Below are 18294 nucleotides of genomic sequence, written 5' to 3'. Positions count from 1 at the left end.
CACGGTAGCAGCATTGAGCGTTTGAATTGCTACCTACCTGAACTGTATCACGTCAGCAATCTTCCGCCAATTCTCCAATTCCCGGATGACCAGGCATGTGAATGTTTGAATTTATGACATACTTGCCAAGCCTGTTATCTACACGTTATCTACACAGATGGCCATTTAATTTAAACACATACGTCAATACATTCCTCAGCTCCTCTCTGAATTTCCTCTGTGTCAGTGTATAGATACAAGTATTGGTGCACATGCTGAGAAATTTTAACATGAACCCAAATTGTTGCAGGATGTATACCGGGGAACTCAAATATCTGTCCTCGTAAAAATAGTTTTGCACTTGCCATTTTAGAGAACGGGCTACATGGGATATCCACAATAATATGAAATTAGCTGATATAGAAAACATCAAAATCATCGATTTTCTGCGTTTTTCCACCTCGGCATCTTTCTGATTATCGCTGCTGTGCCGAAGCTTTCTGCGGACTCTATTTGCTACAACGATATATCTTACGGTTAATCTGTTAAACAACAGGATTAATCCGATTGGTAGCAATGGTGTTAAAATGCTCTCCAGTAATTCGTATCCTCTCCACATGGGTGAAGTAACGTATTCATATGTAACGGTGCACCGCCACGGAGTGTTGTCAATGATGACGTAAGGTTCAAGGGCAAAGTAAAACGGGACACCTGTCCCGCAGCTCACTATAACCACGGTCACCATAACCACCGTTGCTGTTCTCTCGGTGCAGTATCGCTCCCGCAACCTTTCGCAACATATTGCGATGAAGCGATCGAAGGTAAAACTGACCGTAAATCAGACAGAACAGTCCGACGTTACAACCCGAAATACAAGTGTCAGTGCGCACACGGGAGTGATTAGCAGGGATCTGGAATAAATGTAGATATTGTTGGTCTGTTCCAATAAAGCAGCAACGATAACCACCATCAAATCCGCTGTTGCCATTCCAACCAGGTAACGGGTGATGCATTTGGAGAGTCCGCACTTTCCCCGAGATAGGATCACAATCGCCGTTAAATTAACTGCAAGAAATTTGAAAAGAGATTAGAGATATGGTCATCTCCCTGCATGCCCCATTCTACCGATTTTATGCAGGGGAGGGTCTTGGAAGTGGAAAGCGGGAGTCTCCGTGTCTGCACTCCGGCTGGGCAGGTCAGAGCAAAGAATCTGAATTCCACGGCTCACGTCCCGGTGAACGGACGATCGTCACAGTAAACAACACCATTTCCATTACTAGAGGTGAAAGAGCTGAAGGGATTGCTTGCAGCCGTGACAAAGTGGAATCAAAAGATGCAAAACACAATTTATCATTTACAGACCCGCGTGTTGGGTATAGACTGAAGAGTCATTTAAATAAACTGCCACGTTGTTATAAGGTCAAAGTCTCTGCACTGATAGAGACTCGGAGCAAGAAAAGCGGAGACCAGCATCACTTCAGAAAGCCTAACGAGGTGAAATTATGAAACAATGTCATTATCGGCATATACGTAATTGACAAAAGAATAATCACTTCGAACAAAGTACGAACATGAAAATAAAACAATCAGATTCCTGAAACCTCCATTCCGGAAACAGGTTTCAGCCGACGGTAGCATCTGTGCTCAGTAACAGTGCGTATACCGCAGCAGAGTAACGACGGTACCATACATAATGTAACCAGCTCCGGCATTTACCGGGGACTCCAACCGCTACAAGTGTGGGATAGAAAATGGCCGCAATGTGGTAAATCGCCGGATAGCCCATATTCCGTCCGAATATGTACACTCAGTTGTACGGAGCGTTTCATCTGCTCAGATGTACTGGTGATCGGTTTAGCGGACTTTTATTGAGGTGAGAGCAATTCCCCTGAGGTAATTAGCGTGGCAATTATGTCAGGGACGTTAGTGACAACCAACTACACAAACATTTGTGTTAAACTATTTTTACTCACTCAATCCACTTGTCATGAATTTGACTCCTCAAGGGATTTTTCAATGCAATTACTTTAAAACAAAATATGATGTGTTTTTTTTTCCATGTTATTTTCCATGATACCTGGCTTCAGCTATTTAAATGAAGATATATTTTGTCATTGTTGCTTTTAAATCAGGCATTCAGCTTGAAGTCCATTTATTTGGAATATTTGACGGAGCACATTCGCTTCAGAAATTGAGGGAAGGAGTTTGTTCTGGCGGGTGAAATGGAGAACACTTCTTTATTAAAGGGGAACATTCATCATCTTTTCTTTCTTTCGTTCCAGTCATTCCGGGCGGTCTGAGTGATGGAAATCACAGTCACAGCTGACATGTGTTGCAATTAAATACACTGCACATTTTCCTCCAAACACTGTAAAAGATCCACAGCGATATTCCAGAGACCTGTCGTCAAAAAGGGAGAGTGTCCTCTGGAGATTAGCGCGGGCTGTGGACAGTTTGAAGAACAATGTTTTCCAGCGCACACATGGGCCGTTTGGCAGGAACTTGACCTCTGCCAGTGAAGGACTTCACCGCCCCATAACCGTGACCTGCAATGCAGTCTGTTTAACTTTAAATATATTCTCAGACCTGCTACAATTCTACCACTATTTCTCCATCCATTCTCTGTTTGAACAAATATAGTAAGCAAAATATATGATCAATCAGCAGGTTCTCAGGCTGTTGTACCATTTGCCACGAAGTTGTATTTTTTTCCTATTGATTTACTGTCAGGTATATTGCCTTTCGAGCGTCTCTATCAGTATGTGCAGAACAGCGGATGTGTTCAATCTCACCTGTCAATCACACTTCCTTCTGCTCCTGCAGTGCACCGCTCTGTGCCGATTGTGGTTCTCGTAGCGATGAGCGGGCCTCGGCTTATTGGAGAAAGTCTCACAACTCTGTTTCCATTGTGGAACTCGTACTAATGTGCGGCCCTCGGTTGACTCTGGAAGCTATCACCTCTGCCTTCAAAATCATCCTTCCAAAGTGAATCACTCCGTAACGTTCCGGGTTGAACTCCATCTGTAACTTCTCAGCGCTGCTCTGCGTCCTGTCACTGTCCTGTTGTCAACTCTGACTACCTGCTATACTACCCTTCCACTTATTTATTCACATCATTTTAAAGCACAAATATCCTGGGGTCCCAGAACAGATCTCTGCAGGACACCACAGGCACCAGCATCCAGGGAGGAAACGCTCCATCCACAACTATACTCTGCCGTCTCGGACGTCAGTCCTGAATCCACAAGCCAACTTTCCCAGGATACCAATCCTTCTGAAAGGTCCTGCCATGGTTAACCGTAGGTATAAGCGTCACATCTTCATGGAATTGAACCAGGCTCGTGAGACATGATCTGCCCCTCACAAAGCCATACCGACTCTCCAAAATTAGGTTATGTTTCTCCAAACTCTAGTAAATCCTGTTTCTAAGAAAGTTCTCTGATAATTTGCCCATCACTGAAGTAGGACTCACCGCTTCACGCAGTCACCCAGGCATTCTCCCGAACACACAAGAAGACATATTGAACCTACTGTACTTTTTTTTCAAAAGTTCCAGTACATGCTCTCTCTTAACCTCGGCATGTTGTCGCACATCGGCCTGTTTAACACCCTCCTCACATGTATCCCTCTCATTGTTGAATAATGAACTAAAGCCTTCTTTCAGGACCTTCCTTTCTTCCCCCGACCTCAGGAGCTTGGTTCATCTTTTATCCCCGACCGGTCCTACATTCATTCGAGTTATCTTTTTCTTCGCATACATATAGAATGGCTTGAGGTTGTCCTGAATGCCACTGCAGACCTTCTGTAGACGTTTCTAGTGATCCTAATTCAATTCTTCAGTGTGTCCCCTGCTACTTTGTAAATCTACAGTCATGTCTGATCCTTGTTTTCTAATTCTGAGCTCAGCTTCCTGAAGCTTCTTTCTTCATCTTGACCAGATGTTTCACATCTCTTGTCAGCCATGGTCCCTTCACCCTACCATCCTTTCCCTGTCTGAATGGGGAAAACCTCTCCAGAACCCCGTGTAAGTACAGCCTAAAATACCTTTACATTTCAGTTGTGCATTTCCCAGGACATGTCTGTTGCAGATTTATGCTTTGATGTTCCAGCCTACTATCTTCTTAATTCAACTTACACAGTTAATTACATCGGGAAATGACACAGAGCTGTGGGACGAGAGCGGGTAGAGTGATTAACTTGAACCCTGACAAGGGGCAGAGAGTGTGGCAATGGGATGGGTATGGGGAATGACACGATGTTGTGGGGACACAGCGGGGCATTGAGATTACTTGGTGACTGACGCGGACTTGTGTCGTTACTGTATGTAACTCTTTTACGAAAGGAGGGTGCTGGACACCTTCCGACACAACCGATCGACAGACGGCACAATAGACAGTGCTCTACACACCGTCCTTATACATCTGGAGAAGAAGGATGCTTATGTGAGAATGCTATTCTTGGGCGACAGTTCAGTATTCAACGCCATCATTCCCCCTAGGCTCGACAGGAAGCTCAGTGATCTCGTCCTTGACCCTGCCTCCCAGATCGCCAGCAGTTGTAAGAGTGGGCTCCTTCACCTCCACCCCTCTGACTTTCAACACAGGAGCCACTCAGGGCCATGAACTGAGTCCCTTGCCTTATTCCCTGTATATCTATGACTGTATCGACACCCACAGCTCCAATCTGTTAATTGAATTTGCCAACGATACTATATTGATTGGACAAATCTCAAAAAATACCGAAGTGGCCTACAGGGAAGAGGTTATCTCTCTGACACAGTGACGTCAAGTAAACAACCTCTCCCTCAGTGCCGCAAAAACAAAAGGGGCTGGTTGTTGATTACAGGAGGAATGGAGACGGGCTAACCCCTATTGACATCAGTGGATCTGGTGTTGAGAGAGTAAACAGATTTAAGTTCCTCGCCATTCACATCACCGACGACCTTACGTGGCCTGTACATACTGGTTGTGTCGTGAAAAAGGCACAACAGCTCACTTAGAGATTATAAGCGGTTTTAGGCCCCTTTTCAGAGAAAGGATGGGTTAAACTTGAGTGAGATTAACAGGTTTATGAAAATGATTCCAGGATTAAATACCTTGTCATATAAAGAGATTTTGATGGGTAATACAAATATCCTGGGGTCTCCGAACAGATCTCTTCAGGACACCACTGGCTCCAGCATCCAGGGAGAAAATGCTCCACCCACAACTATCCTCTGCCTTCTGGGGTGTCTATCCTGAATACACTAGCCAACTTTTCCAGGATACCAAGCCTTCTGAAAGGTCCTACCATGGTCAACCGTAAATATAACTGTCACATCCTCACAAATTGAACCAGGCTCCTGGAACATGATCTTCCCCTCGCAAAGCCATACAGATTCTCCAAAATCAGTTACTGCTTCTCCAAATTCTCATAAATCCTGTTTCTAAGAATGTTCTCCAATAATTTGCCCGTCACTGAAGTAGGACTCACCGCTTCACGCAGTCAACCACGATTCCGCCCGAGCACACAAGAGCAGTTGTTTATTTTTTCAAACGTTCCAGTACATTTTCTCTCTTAACCTCGATATGTTGTCGCACATCGGCCTGTTCAACGCACTCATCACAAATGACCCTCTGACTGATGAATACTGAACTAAAGTCTTCTTTTCGGACTTGCCCTTCTTCTTCTGACTTTAGGGGCTTGTTTCTTCTTCTATCCCCGACCGGTCCTACACTCATTCCAGTTATCTTTTTCTTCACATACATCTCGAATGGCTTGGGGTTTTCTGTAAAGTTAATGCGGACCCTTTGTCGTCTTTTCTAGTGATCCTAATTCCATTCTTCAGTTTGTCCCGGCTACAATGTAAATCTACAGTCTTGTCTGATCCTTACTTTCTAACCCTGAGGTCAACTTCCTAAAGCTTCTTGAACATATGTTTCACATCTCTTGTCAACCATGGTTCCTTCACCCTACCATCCTTTCGCTGTCTGAATGGGGCATACCTTTCCAAAACCTCATATAAGTGCAGCCTAAAATACTTCCACATTTCCCTTGTGCATTTTCCAGAACATATCCGTTCCTGATTTATACTTTGATGTTCCAGCCTAATATCTTCATAATTCAACTTACACAGCTAATTACTTCGGGAATTGACACAGAGCTGTGAGACGAGGGCGGGTAGAGTGATAAATCTGGACCCTGACACGGGGCAGTTGGCAGAGCGTTGGGCAATGTGATGGGTATGGGGAACGACACGAGGTTGTGGGGACACAGCGGGGCATTGAGATTACTTGGTGACTAACACGGGCCTGTGATTAATGTATGTAACTCTTTTAAGAAAGGAGGGTGCTGGACCCCTTATGATTTGCCTTCCGACACAACCAATCGACAGAAGGCACAATAGACACTGCTCTACACACCGTCCTTATACATCTGGAGAAGAAGAATGCTTATGTGAGAATGCTATTCTTGGGCGACAGTTCAGTATTCAACACCATTATTCCCCCCAGGCTCGACAAGAAGCTCAGAGATCTCCTCCTTGACCCTGCCTCTCAGATCGCCAGCAGGTTGTAAGAGTGGGCTCCCTCACCTTCACCCCTCTGATTTTCAACACAGGAGCCACTCGGGGCCATGAACTGAGTCCCTTGCCTTAATCCCTGTATATCTATGACTGTATCGACACCCACAGCTCCAATCTGTTAATTAAATTTGCCAACGATAGTATATTGATTAGACTAATCTCAAAAAATAACTTCTTCTACAGGGAAGAAGTTATCTCTCTGACACAGTGACATCAAGTAAACAACCTCTCCCTCAGTGCCGCAAAAACAAAAGGGGCTGGTTGTTGATTACAGGAGGAATGGAGACGGGCTAACCCCTATTGACTTCGATGGATCTGGGTTTGAGAGGGTAAACAGCTTTAAGTTCCTCGGCATTCACATCACCGAGGAACTTACGTGGCCTGTACATACTGGCTGTGTGGTAAAAAAGGCACAAAAGCTTACTTAGAGATTATAAACTGTTTTAGGCCCCTTTTCTTAGAATGCATGGGCTAACACTTGAATGAGATTACCAGGTTTATGAAAATGATTCCAGGATTGAATACCGTGTCATATCAAAAGAGCTTGATGGGTAATACAATTTAAACCTATCGAACGTCCCCGATGGGCTGCATGTGGAGCGGCTGTGTCCTATGGGTGGGAGAGTCTAGGACCAGAGGAGACATTTTCTGAATAGAGGGTCGTCCATTTGCAACGTTGATGAGTTTAGACAGAGAGTGGTGAATCTTTGGAATTTGTTGCCACAGGCAGCTGTAGAGGCCGAGACTTTGTGCTTATTGAAGACAGAGGTTGATAGATTCTTGACTTGTCAGGACATGAAGGGATACATGGAGAAAGCCGGAGATTGGGTCTGAGAGGAAAATTGGATCAGCTATGATGAAATGGCGGAGTAAACTCGATAACCTATCTCTGCTCCCACGTCTTTTGGTCTTATGTTTAATATCCATCTCTCAGTTGTATTGTATCTGGCTGATCTGGATCATACATTGCCAACTCTATTGCAACGTTCATAATTTTGCTCTGCACTGACCCTGTCTAAAGTTCATGTCTTTTTCTTTAAAATATAGTTCTACTATTAATTTATGTAATTCTTCTACCTTTAATGGTGAAGGAGCGAGAGACTGTCTATACAGGGTATGTCAACCTATAATAATTATTACTATATTTTACTTGTTTCTCAGCTCAAGCTGGTATAACGAGGTAGAACCATCGCGAAACACACTCATTTCTCAGTTTGCCAGGAAATTGTTTGCTCAGATCGCTGGGATGTCTTCTATGGACGGACAAGAGTGGTTCACTTGATCTTCCATAGTGACCATTTCTTCATGTTTCTGGATTGTGCTCTCATTTGAGTTTAGTGGTGTGTATTTTGTATTAGTTTTACACATGCCGGCATGCAGTGCTCAATTCTGGTTTAGTTAAGAAAAACATATCCTGAGGAGGTTTTTTAATTAACACCCCTCCCCATCTCCCAGTTTCACGGATGAAGTACCTCCTTGTTATTCTTCCTCCCCTGCCCACTATACTTCTTACTCTGACATATCATTTCCTTTTTCAAAAAAAGCCAATAATTCAAGAGTATCGTGGACAGAAGTGAGTATAAATGCCATTACTAATGAGAATCTGGAACGCTTGGATGTAGATAACACTTCTGGACCAGATGATGTGCACCCCAGTGTTCAGAAAGGGGTAGTTTAGAGTTTGTGAAGGCCTTAGAGTCATGGAACATTATAATATGTGCCAAGCCATTAATCTGCCTAGTTCCAGCGCCATCTAACGGGACCATAGTCATCCATTCCCTCCCATCCGTATACCCATTCAAACTTCTCTGAAATGTTGAAAATCGACCCTGCCACTTGCTCTGCAAGCATATTTCACATTCCCACGGCCTCTGAGTGAAGACCTTCCCCCACATGTTTCTCTTAAAGCATGAGTAATGATCTTTCAAGAGTGTCTCGATTTTGGAATGTTTCTGCCGAACTAGGAAGTTGCAAATGTCAGCCCACTCTTTAAAAAGGAAGGGAGGCAGAAGAAAGGAAATTATAGAACAGTTAGTCTGACCTCAGTGGTTGGATTCCATTAAGGATGATGTTTCGGGATACTTGGCGCATGTTAAAGTAGGCCAAATTCAGCATGGTTTTCTTCAGGGTATATATTGTCTGAAAAATCTCTTGAAATTCTTTGACAAAATAACAAGCAGAATAGACAAAGGAGAGGCCGTGGATGTTTTTGTCCTGGATTTTCAGATGGTTTTTAACGACTTGCTGCACATGATGCTGCCAACAAGATCACAACTCACGGCATTACAGGAAAGATACTGACACGGATCGAAGATTGGTTTACCGGCATGAGGCAAAGCGTTGGAACAATGCGAGCCTATTCTGTTTGCTACCGGTAACCAATCGCGTTCCTCTGGAGTCCGTAATGAAATTGCGTCTGTTCATGTTAAAATGAACGAGTTGGATGGCAGAGTTGGCGGCTTGGTGACCGACTTTGTAGCTGCTACGAAGGTAGAAGCCGGACAGGCAGCTTAGAGCAAAGTGGGTGTCTGCAGAAGGACTCAGACCGGTCTGAAGAACAGACAATGAAGTGGCAGATGAAATACAGTGTAGGGACTGCTGTCTGCAGTCAGGTACTCAGGTTCACTCAGCATAATGTTGCACGAACATTATTTGCAAAACATTCCGACACGATACTGGTTTCATTTTGTTACAGACAAACATGCCAGCTTGTTACTACAAGTAAACTTCATTTCCACATTGGTGGATAAGTGTGCTGACACCCCTCGCTATCTGTAAAAACTGTGACGAGATCCTAATGTTTATTTAATATAGACTGTGCCTTTAAAATGAAAGAAAGTGGGTGTACAACGATTCAGAGAGAGAGAGAGAGAGCACCGAACAGCTCGTCAGTCGCCATTGTTACGGAAGAGTGGAGCTATATAATGTACCGCTGGTTTTCAGCATATTTGGGATATATACAAGGTCAGCTGGCTTTTCAGACAGACACACAGACACAAGGAAGACACGGACAGAAATACAGAAGAAATAAAAACTGGATGAGCTTTCAGTGCTCACGAAATGGTGGGTTTTGTTCGCAATGTGGAAAAGGGGGCACCGGTGGAAGGCTGTCGGTGTGTTTAACTCTTGACTGGGCTGACAGTATTACCGCGTGAAAACGGTACCCTTTTGTGTGGTCACAGTCGGCATCTTTAACAGGACATCGGAAGACAACGGAAAGATCGACGACATCGGCCTACATGGAAAACAAATCACCTCTCTCTCTCCTCATTTTTACTCAACTTAATATCACGAACTGATCTGACGTCATTTCTATACCATCATTTCTATAGTGTATCATTTACCACCTAAGCTTGAAGAAGCTTGGGGTTTCATATTTACACATTTATAGTTGCATAAACTCTGCTAACATGTTTGATTAATCTAGTTCTATATTACTATATTACGTAGATACTATTAATTAGTGTTTTTTTCGTAGCAGATTTCAGAGAGACATTGATCGGATGCAGGAATGGGCTGAAATGTGGCAGATGGAGTTCAATCCAGAGGATGTGAGTTGGTACACTTTGGCAGGACAACCTCCAAGGCAGAGTACAAAGTAAATGTCAGGTAACCTGTTAGTGTCTGGGAGCAGAAGGATCTGGGTGTACATGTTCACAGATCCCTCGTAGTTGCCTCAAATGTAGATAGGTTAGTTGAGAAAGCTTATGGGTATTAGCTTTCATAAGTCGAGGGATAGAGTTTAAGAATGGAGAGGTATGATGCAGCTCTATAAAACTCCGATTAGGCCACACTTGGAGTACTGTGCCCAGTTCTGGTCGCCTCACTATAGGGAGGATGTGGAAGCATTAGAGAGGGTACAGAGGAGATTTACCAGGTTTCTAACTCGTTTAGAGATTATGCATTATTATCATAGATGAAGGGAGCTAAGGCTTTACTGTTTGGAGAGAAGGAGGATGAGAGGAGACATAATAGAGGTATACAACATATTAAGAGGAATAGATAGAGTGGAAAGACAGTGCTTCTTCCCCAGGCACCGGTGCTCAATAAAACAGGACATGGCTTTAAGGTAAGGGATGGGAAGTTCAAGGGGGATATTAGAGGAAGGATTTTAGCTCAGAGAGTAGTTGGTGCATGGAATGCACTGCCTGAGTCAGTGGTGAAGGCAGATACACTAGTCAAATTTAAGAGAGTACTAGAAAGGAATATGAAGGAATTTAAGGTGGGAGGCAGGATTTAAGGGTCGGCACAACATTGTGGGTCGAATGGCTTGTACTATGATATACTATTCTATGTTCTATGTTCTGAAACTAGACTCCAGTGTGGTCCATTTCTGATGATTCTTTTAGCCCGTTACGGGATACTTAAGAAAATTGGGGGCTAGTCCGGGATAGGAAAATTTAAATTTGTTTTAAATTTTAAATTTAGCCATTCTAAATTTGTTGGGGGCTTAATTGATAAAGTAATGGTTGATCTTAATATGCATATCTCTTCTGTTACCTTGAATTGGAAATCAGCAGCAATAGAGATCGAGTTTGGTAGACTTTGGTGGAAACATCCCATGAATCATTAGAAGATTTTAAGAGGGATGCGCTGATGGGAATTGCGCATAAGTTAAAGCTTAAGGTGAGCACTAGAATTAGGAAGTCGTAACACAGTCGTTAATAGCGGATCATTATACATCTAAGAGAACGTTTGCAGAAGATGTGTGGGAAATGCTTTTGTAAGTAAACCTACAGGGGCCGAGGTTCAGCTTCGGTAAGAAATTTAAAGAGGGAGGGCGAGGAAGTGGTTGTGACCGTTTCAAGGTTTGCTAAGTCAGTAGATGATTTGCTTCAAGCATGAATTTAAGTTTTTTCCTGAATGTGATCTTCCAAGAGAGTAGCTGGGATAAGCCGGGTGAACTGGAATTTGAAATTGGGACCAGTAATGAAAGCGTAGAAGAGGCAGATTACCTGTGTTCAGGTTGTTGAAGCATATGTAAATTCGCAGGTACTGAACCTCGTGTTGAAACTCAGTTAAGGTCTGAGGTGTCTGACTCGGTTGAAAAGGAATGCAGTCCTTTTGTGTCAGATAGACTTAGTTCATTGAATAATGAGTTAACCTTGGTACCAGTGTAAATTGCGGATTTTCAATCGCTTGAGTTAGTGTTCCAAAAGTTGGTGATGAGATGACAACTGGTGAGGTGAATGTTATTGAAGATATTGAGAAGGTTGCTATCTCTGGACTTTTGACTAAAGTATCTGTGAAGTCTGGATTGGTTTCAAGACCTTTGACCTTGCTGACAGAAACAGCTCTCTCAGATGCTGAGACAGTACACGTTGATTTGTTTAACTATATTTTGGAATTTAACGATGAGCAACTTGGTGATGTTGTTCAAGTTTCTGAATTGGAGAGACAGTGTTCGGAGACTTCTCAAAACAAAGGGAAGTGTTGTTATGACCGAGAGAGGCTATCTGCAGGTGTTCTTACGGAAATATATAGAACTAATGATCTTGGAGATGGAACTAATGACTTGCTTGGAACAAAGGACTGCTTTGGAAGTTCAGCAATGAGCTCAGTTTAGAAAACATGTGTGAGGAGTCAGTTCCTGTGCAGGATAAAGTTCAAGCCGTCCTTGAAAGCCCTGTTGGGGCTGATCACGTGATGGTTAAATATTCTGTAATGAATGGAAATGAGACAATGTGTGATCAAGCGCCATATTGAGGATAACAGGATTTGGGTTTGCAGGAATTTGGATTTGTAACAAAGTATGTGAAAGGTAAAGACAATAACATGATGGATTGATTGGATGTTAAGTTTAAGAATAAAACAGAAACAGTATTTTTATACGCTTCTCTAGTCTGCTACATGTTAATCAGATATGTATTGCTTTATATTCTGTAATTTACAGTTAGACAAAAATTCTGCTGCTTGAACATTTTTTCCCAACAGGAGGGACGTGTGATGAGATCCTAAGCATTATTCAATATGGAATGTGGCTTGAAAATGAGAGAGAGAGGGTGTACACTGATTCAGAGAGAGAGAGAGAGAGTTCCGAACAGCTCGTGAGTCTCAATGGTTACGGAAAGGCGGAGCTATATAATGGGCAGCTCGAGTTCAACATGTTTGGGATATATATATAGCATATCCATATATACATATAGATGTCTGGCTTTTCAGACAGACACACAGACAGAAATACAGAAGAAATAGACACTGGATGAGCTTTCACTGCCCACTACAGAGTGGGTTTTGCTCGCAGTGTGGAAAAGGGCAGACCGATGGAAGGCTCTCGGTGTGTTTAACCCTTGACTGGGTTGTTAGCTTTACCGCGTGAAGACGGTACACTTCTGTGTGGTCACAGTCAGTACCTTTAACCAGACTTCGGAGAACAACGGGAAAATCGACGGCATCAGCTTACCTGGAAAACAAATCACTCCCTCTCTCAATTCTGCTCAACTTAATATCACGAACTGAACTGACATCATTCTTATACCATCAGAAGACTGTATCATTTACCACCTAAGCTTGATGAAGTTTGGGGCTTTATATTTACACACTTATATATGCATAAACTCTGCTAACCTGTTTGATTTATCTGGTTTTATATTACTATATTACGCGGATACTAATAAATAGTGTTTTGTTTGTGGCAATACCGGACGCCAGGTGTGTTCCATTTCTGCTGGTTTTTTTTTTTTAACCCGTTACGGGGCACGTAACAAAACCGTTCCAACCCCTACTTCAGACCAGATTTCTGTAAACCACTCCGACCACTTGAACGCTCGGCATCTCTGTAAAACCCTCGATCATCCACCCTGGTGCATTTAGACGACAGCAGACCCGAGAAAGTTTTAGTCGTGTCAGATTGTCCAAAGAAACTACAGACTGATCAAGGACAGGGGAAGCAGACAAACCAGATCTCTCTGTTTTCCCCCATTATGTGGGCAATGAACTAATTCTTGCATTCGAATAATTTAATCAGAGGAACTGAATGTGGACACAGGGAGCTTCGGGTAATGATCTGCTAAACCTGAGACCATTCTCAAACGAGTCGCCATTTGTTATGTGAAGGGCGTCGACTTTGAACTGATTCTTGACTCTGGGACATTCTAATCAGAGCTATAAACCTGAGACCATGCTCAGAGGAGCAGCTACTTGTTATGTAAAATGCCAGACGTATCAAAGAAGCAATCTGTAGTCTCGTCAGACTCTGTCTGGGTTTCCTCATTTAACTAGTTTGGACCAGTCAGGGTGTAAACATACGAACACACAAGGCTGTGGTGGGCAGAGCCACGTACAATATGTTGGTTGTAGCTCTGAACAATGATCAGTAACCATGTGACACAGGTACGTCAGGTGACCTTGAGACAATGGTTTGGGGATCCAATGGTTCAATTGATGATGTACAATATAAGATTCCGTAACTCCAAATATGCAGGGGTGATAACTCTCCAGCGGCCAGAGACCAACCATTGTCGAAAAGTAGGACCACACGGACACGTGGAGATCGGGAACATGAGGATCGGAAGATGATGAGAGGCATTGATCGTGTGGATATTCAGAGGCTTTTTCCCAGGGCTGAAATGGTTGCCACAAGAGGACATAGGTTTAAGGTGCTGGAGAGTCGGTCAGAAGAGATGTCAGAGGTAAGTTTTTTTTTTAACTTAGAGAGTGATGAGTGCGTGGAATTGGCTGACTGCAACATTGGTGGAGACGGATACGATTGGGTCTTTTTAAGAGACTTTTGGAAAGGGACATGGAGCTTAGAAAAATAGAGGGCTATAGGTAAGCCTAATCATTTCTAAGGTAGGGATATGTTCGGTACAACTTTGTGGGCCGAAGGCCCTGTATTGTGCTGTAGATTTTCTATGGTTTCTATGTTTCTATGGAATGTCTTGTCAGCGTAGACTCTTTTCCCGGGTAATACCTTTTCTCTTCATTGACTGTTCAAGGAGTGTCAGGGTTTCCAGTTGGGTGCACACAGGACGATTGTATGTAAATCTACGTGCTTTTTGTAGAAATAATAGCAGATACTTGTTGGTAAATGCAGATTATCTGTATTTCATTGATCATTGTTACAAGGGATGATTCTTGTCACAGTGGCGACCATCATTAACATTGCCCACTAACAGGACGTGCCCTCTACACAGTGTTCCCATCGGGAAGGAGATACAGAAGCCTGAAAGCTCAGACTCAGCGATTTAGGACAGCTTTTTCCCCGCTGCCACCTGTATCTCAGTTTTGTTTTCTCTATATTTATTTATCCTGTATTTCATTGTACTGCTACCGTAAAGTTAACAATTTCGCGACGTATGTCTGTGATATTAAATCTGGTTCTGATTCTTTAAATTTACGTTTAAAACCATTGATTCTGATTCAGATATAGGGGGATTTGTCAGATCGATCTTACATTTGTTGAAAGCCTATCAGAACCTCGTGTACTGTGCTGTAATATTCTATGTTCTGTGCTCGATCGAGCGTACCGTGTCTTGTAATAGTTAAGTAAGTCGATTAATTATTTAAAGCCATGACACCTTGTTTTTCCGGACTACTCTCAATGCGCCGGATAATAAAGAGCAGGAAAATAATTTAAAAAACAACAGGCCAGAAATATCAGTACCGACCGCTGGATGATCTCTATAGCTTTATAGACGATAGACAATAGGTGCAGAATTAGACGATTCGGCCCTTCGAGCCTGCACCGCCATTCTGAGATCATGGCTGATCATTTACTGTCAATAGCCGGTTCCTGCCTTGTCCCCATATCCCTTGATTCCCCCATCCATAAGACACCTATCTAGCTCCTTCTTGAAAACAACTAGAGAATTGGCCTCCACTACCTTCTCAGGCAGTGCATTCCACATGTCCACAACTCTCTGGGAGAAAACGTTTTTCCTTAACACCATCCTAATTGACCCACCCCTTATTCTTTAAACCATATCCTCTGGCACTGTACTCTCCCAGCATCTGGAACATATTTCCTACCTCAATCTTGTCCAATCCCTTAATAATTTTATTTGTTTCAATCAGATCCCCTGTCAATCTCCTTAATTCCAGCGTATACAAGCCCAGTCTCTATAACCTCTCTGCGTAAGACAGTCTGGACATCCCAGGAATTAACCTTGTGAATCTATGCTGCACTTCCTGTACAGCCAGGTTGTCCTTCCTTAATCCTGGAGACCAAAACTGTACACAATACTCCAGTTGTGGTCTCACCAGGGCCCTGTACAAATGCAAAAGGATTTCCTTGCTCTTGTACTCAATTCCCTTTGTAATACAGGCCAACATTCCATTAACCTTCTTCACAACCTGCTGCACTTGGTCATTCACTTTTAGTGACTGATGAAGAAGGACTCCTGGATCTTTGTATTTCTCCCTTACCTAACTCTACACAGTTCAGATAATAATATGCCTTCCTATTCTTGCTCCCAAAGTGGATAACCTCACAGTTATTCACATTAAACTTCATCTCCCAAGTATCTCTCCACTCACCCAGCCTATCCAAGTCTCTCTGAATTCTCCTAACATCCTCATCACATGTCACACTGCCACCCAGCTTAGTATCATCAGCAAACTTAATGATGTTATTCTCAATGCCTTCATCTAAATCGTTGATGTAAATCGCAAACAGCTGTGGTCCCAATACCGAGCCCTGTGGCACCCTCTATTCACCACCTGCCATTCCGAGAAACACCCATTCACCGCTACCCTTTGCTTTCTATCAGCCAACCAGTTTTCTATCCATGTCAATATCTTCCCCCCAATGCCATGAGCTCTGATTTTACCCACCAGTGTGGGACCTTATCAAATGCCTTCTGAAAATCGAGGTACACTACATCCATTGGATCTCCCTTGTCTAACTTCCTGGTTACATCCTCGAAAAACTCCAATAGATTAGCGAAGCATGATTTGCCTTTCGTAAATCCATGCTGGCTCGGCCCAATCCCGTCACTGCTATCTAGATATACCACTATTTCATCTTTAATAATGGACTCTAGCACCTTCCCCACTACTGATGTTAGTCTGACAGGGCGATAGTTATCTGTTTTCTCCCTCCCTCCTTTCTTATAAAGTGGCTTAACATTAGCCATTCTCCAATCCTCAGGAACTGATCCTGAATCTAAGGAACATTGGAAAATGATTACCAATGCATCCGCAATTTCCAGAGCCACCTCCTTTAGTACCCTGGGATGCAGACCATCTGGACCTGGCGACTTGTTAGCCTTCACGCCCATTAATCTACTCATCACCGTTTCCTTCATAATGTCAATCTGCGTCAGTTCCTCTGTTACACTATGTCCTTGGCCCATCCATACATCTGGGAGATTGCTTGTGTCTTCCCTAGTGAAGACAGATCTAAAGTACTCATTAAATTCTTCAGCCATTTCTCTGTTTCCCATATCAGTTTCACCCAATTCATTCTTCAAATGCCAAACATTGTTCTTAACAGTCTTCTTTCTCTTCACATACCTAAAAACGCTTTCGCTATCCTCCTTTATATTCCTGGCTAGCTTGCGTTCGTACCTCATTTTTTCTGCCCGTATTGCCTTTTTAGTTACGTTATGTTGTTCCTTAACAATTTCCCAATCATCTGCCTTCCCACTCACCTTAGCTCTGTCATACTTCTTTTTTTTAATGCTATGCAGTCTCTGACTTCCTTTGTCAACCACTGTGGCCCCTTTCCCCCCGTTGAATCCTTCCTTCTCTGGGGGATGAACTGATTTTGCACTTTGTGCATTATTCCCAAGAATACCAGCATTGCTGTGAAGGGACTTTGCTTGGAAGGGACTCGCCAAGTATTACGTAATGAGGAAATGCCCTCGGTGTTAGGACTACGCCGGTCATGAGGTATGAAAGGAAATATCTGGACAGGCAGGAACATTAGCCATAGTCAGGATGGGCCAGTGCGCAGTCGGTCATGTCTAACCAATCTCACAGATCTTTATGGGGTAGTTACCAGGAATGGTGTGGAAGGCGAGGCAGTGGATACCGTCTTCAGGGACTTCAGCAAGGAATTTCTCAAGGTTCCGTAGGGGAGGATGTTGGAGAAGGTTCAGTCGCTTGGCTTTCATGATAAACTATTAAATTGCTGTCACCATTGGCTACGTTGAGGAAACTAGAGTGTGGTAATAAATGATTGTCTCTCTGATTGGGGACCTGTGACGAGTGGAGTGCCGCACGGATCATTGCTGTCAGCATTGATTGTTGTTTGTCATCTATATTCACGATGTGGATAATGATGTCGTTAACTGGATCAGCAAATTGCCGATGACAGCAGCATTACCTATGTCGTTGACAGCGAGGAAGAGTCCCAGAGCATGGTACCGGAAACGAGATCTGGAGCAGCTGGAACAATGGGCTGATAAAGCGCGGATCGGATTTAACGCAGACAAGTGTCAGATGTTGCACTTTGGGCGGACCAGCCAGGGTTGGTCTGACACAATAAGAAATAGGGCACTGAGGAGTACGATAGAACAAACGAATCTGGGAATGCAGGTCCATAATTCAATGAAATTGCGGCACAGTTATAAAGGGTCGTAAAAACAGCTTTTCGCATCTTGGTCTTCAGAGCAAGGAACTGAATACAGGAGTTGGAATGTTATGTTGATGCTATTTACGACTTTACTGAGGCCTAATTTGGAAAAAAAAAGATGTGTACGATTTTGATCAACCACCGGGACTGGGCATGTTGAATTAGAAGGAAAGATTACAGATGTTAGCACTTTATCCCCGAGCGGTTAGAAGACGGAAGAGGGATTTGATAGAGG

The sequence above is a fragment of the Hypanus sabinus genome, unplaced genomic scaffold (assembly GCF_030144855.1).
Source record: "Hypanus sabinus isolate sHypSab1 unplaced genomic scaffold, sHypSab1.hap1 scaffold_333, whole genome shotgun sequence".
NCBI lineage: Eukaryota > Metazoa > Chordata > Chondrichthyes > Myliobatiformes > Dasyatidae > Hypanus > Hypanus sabinus.
The sequence above is the reverse complement of the archived record's forward strand: the minus strand, read 5'-3'. Positions refer to the sequence as shown.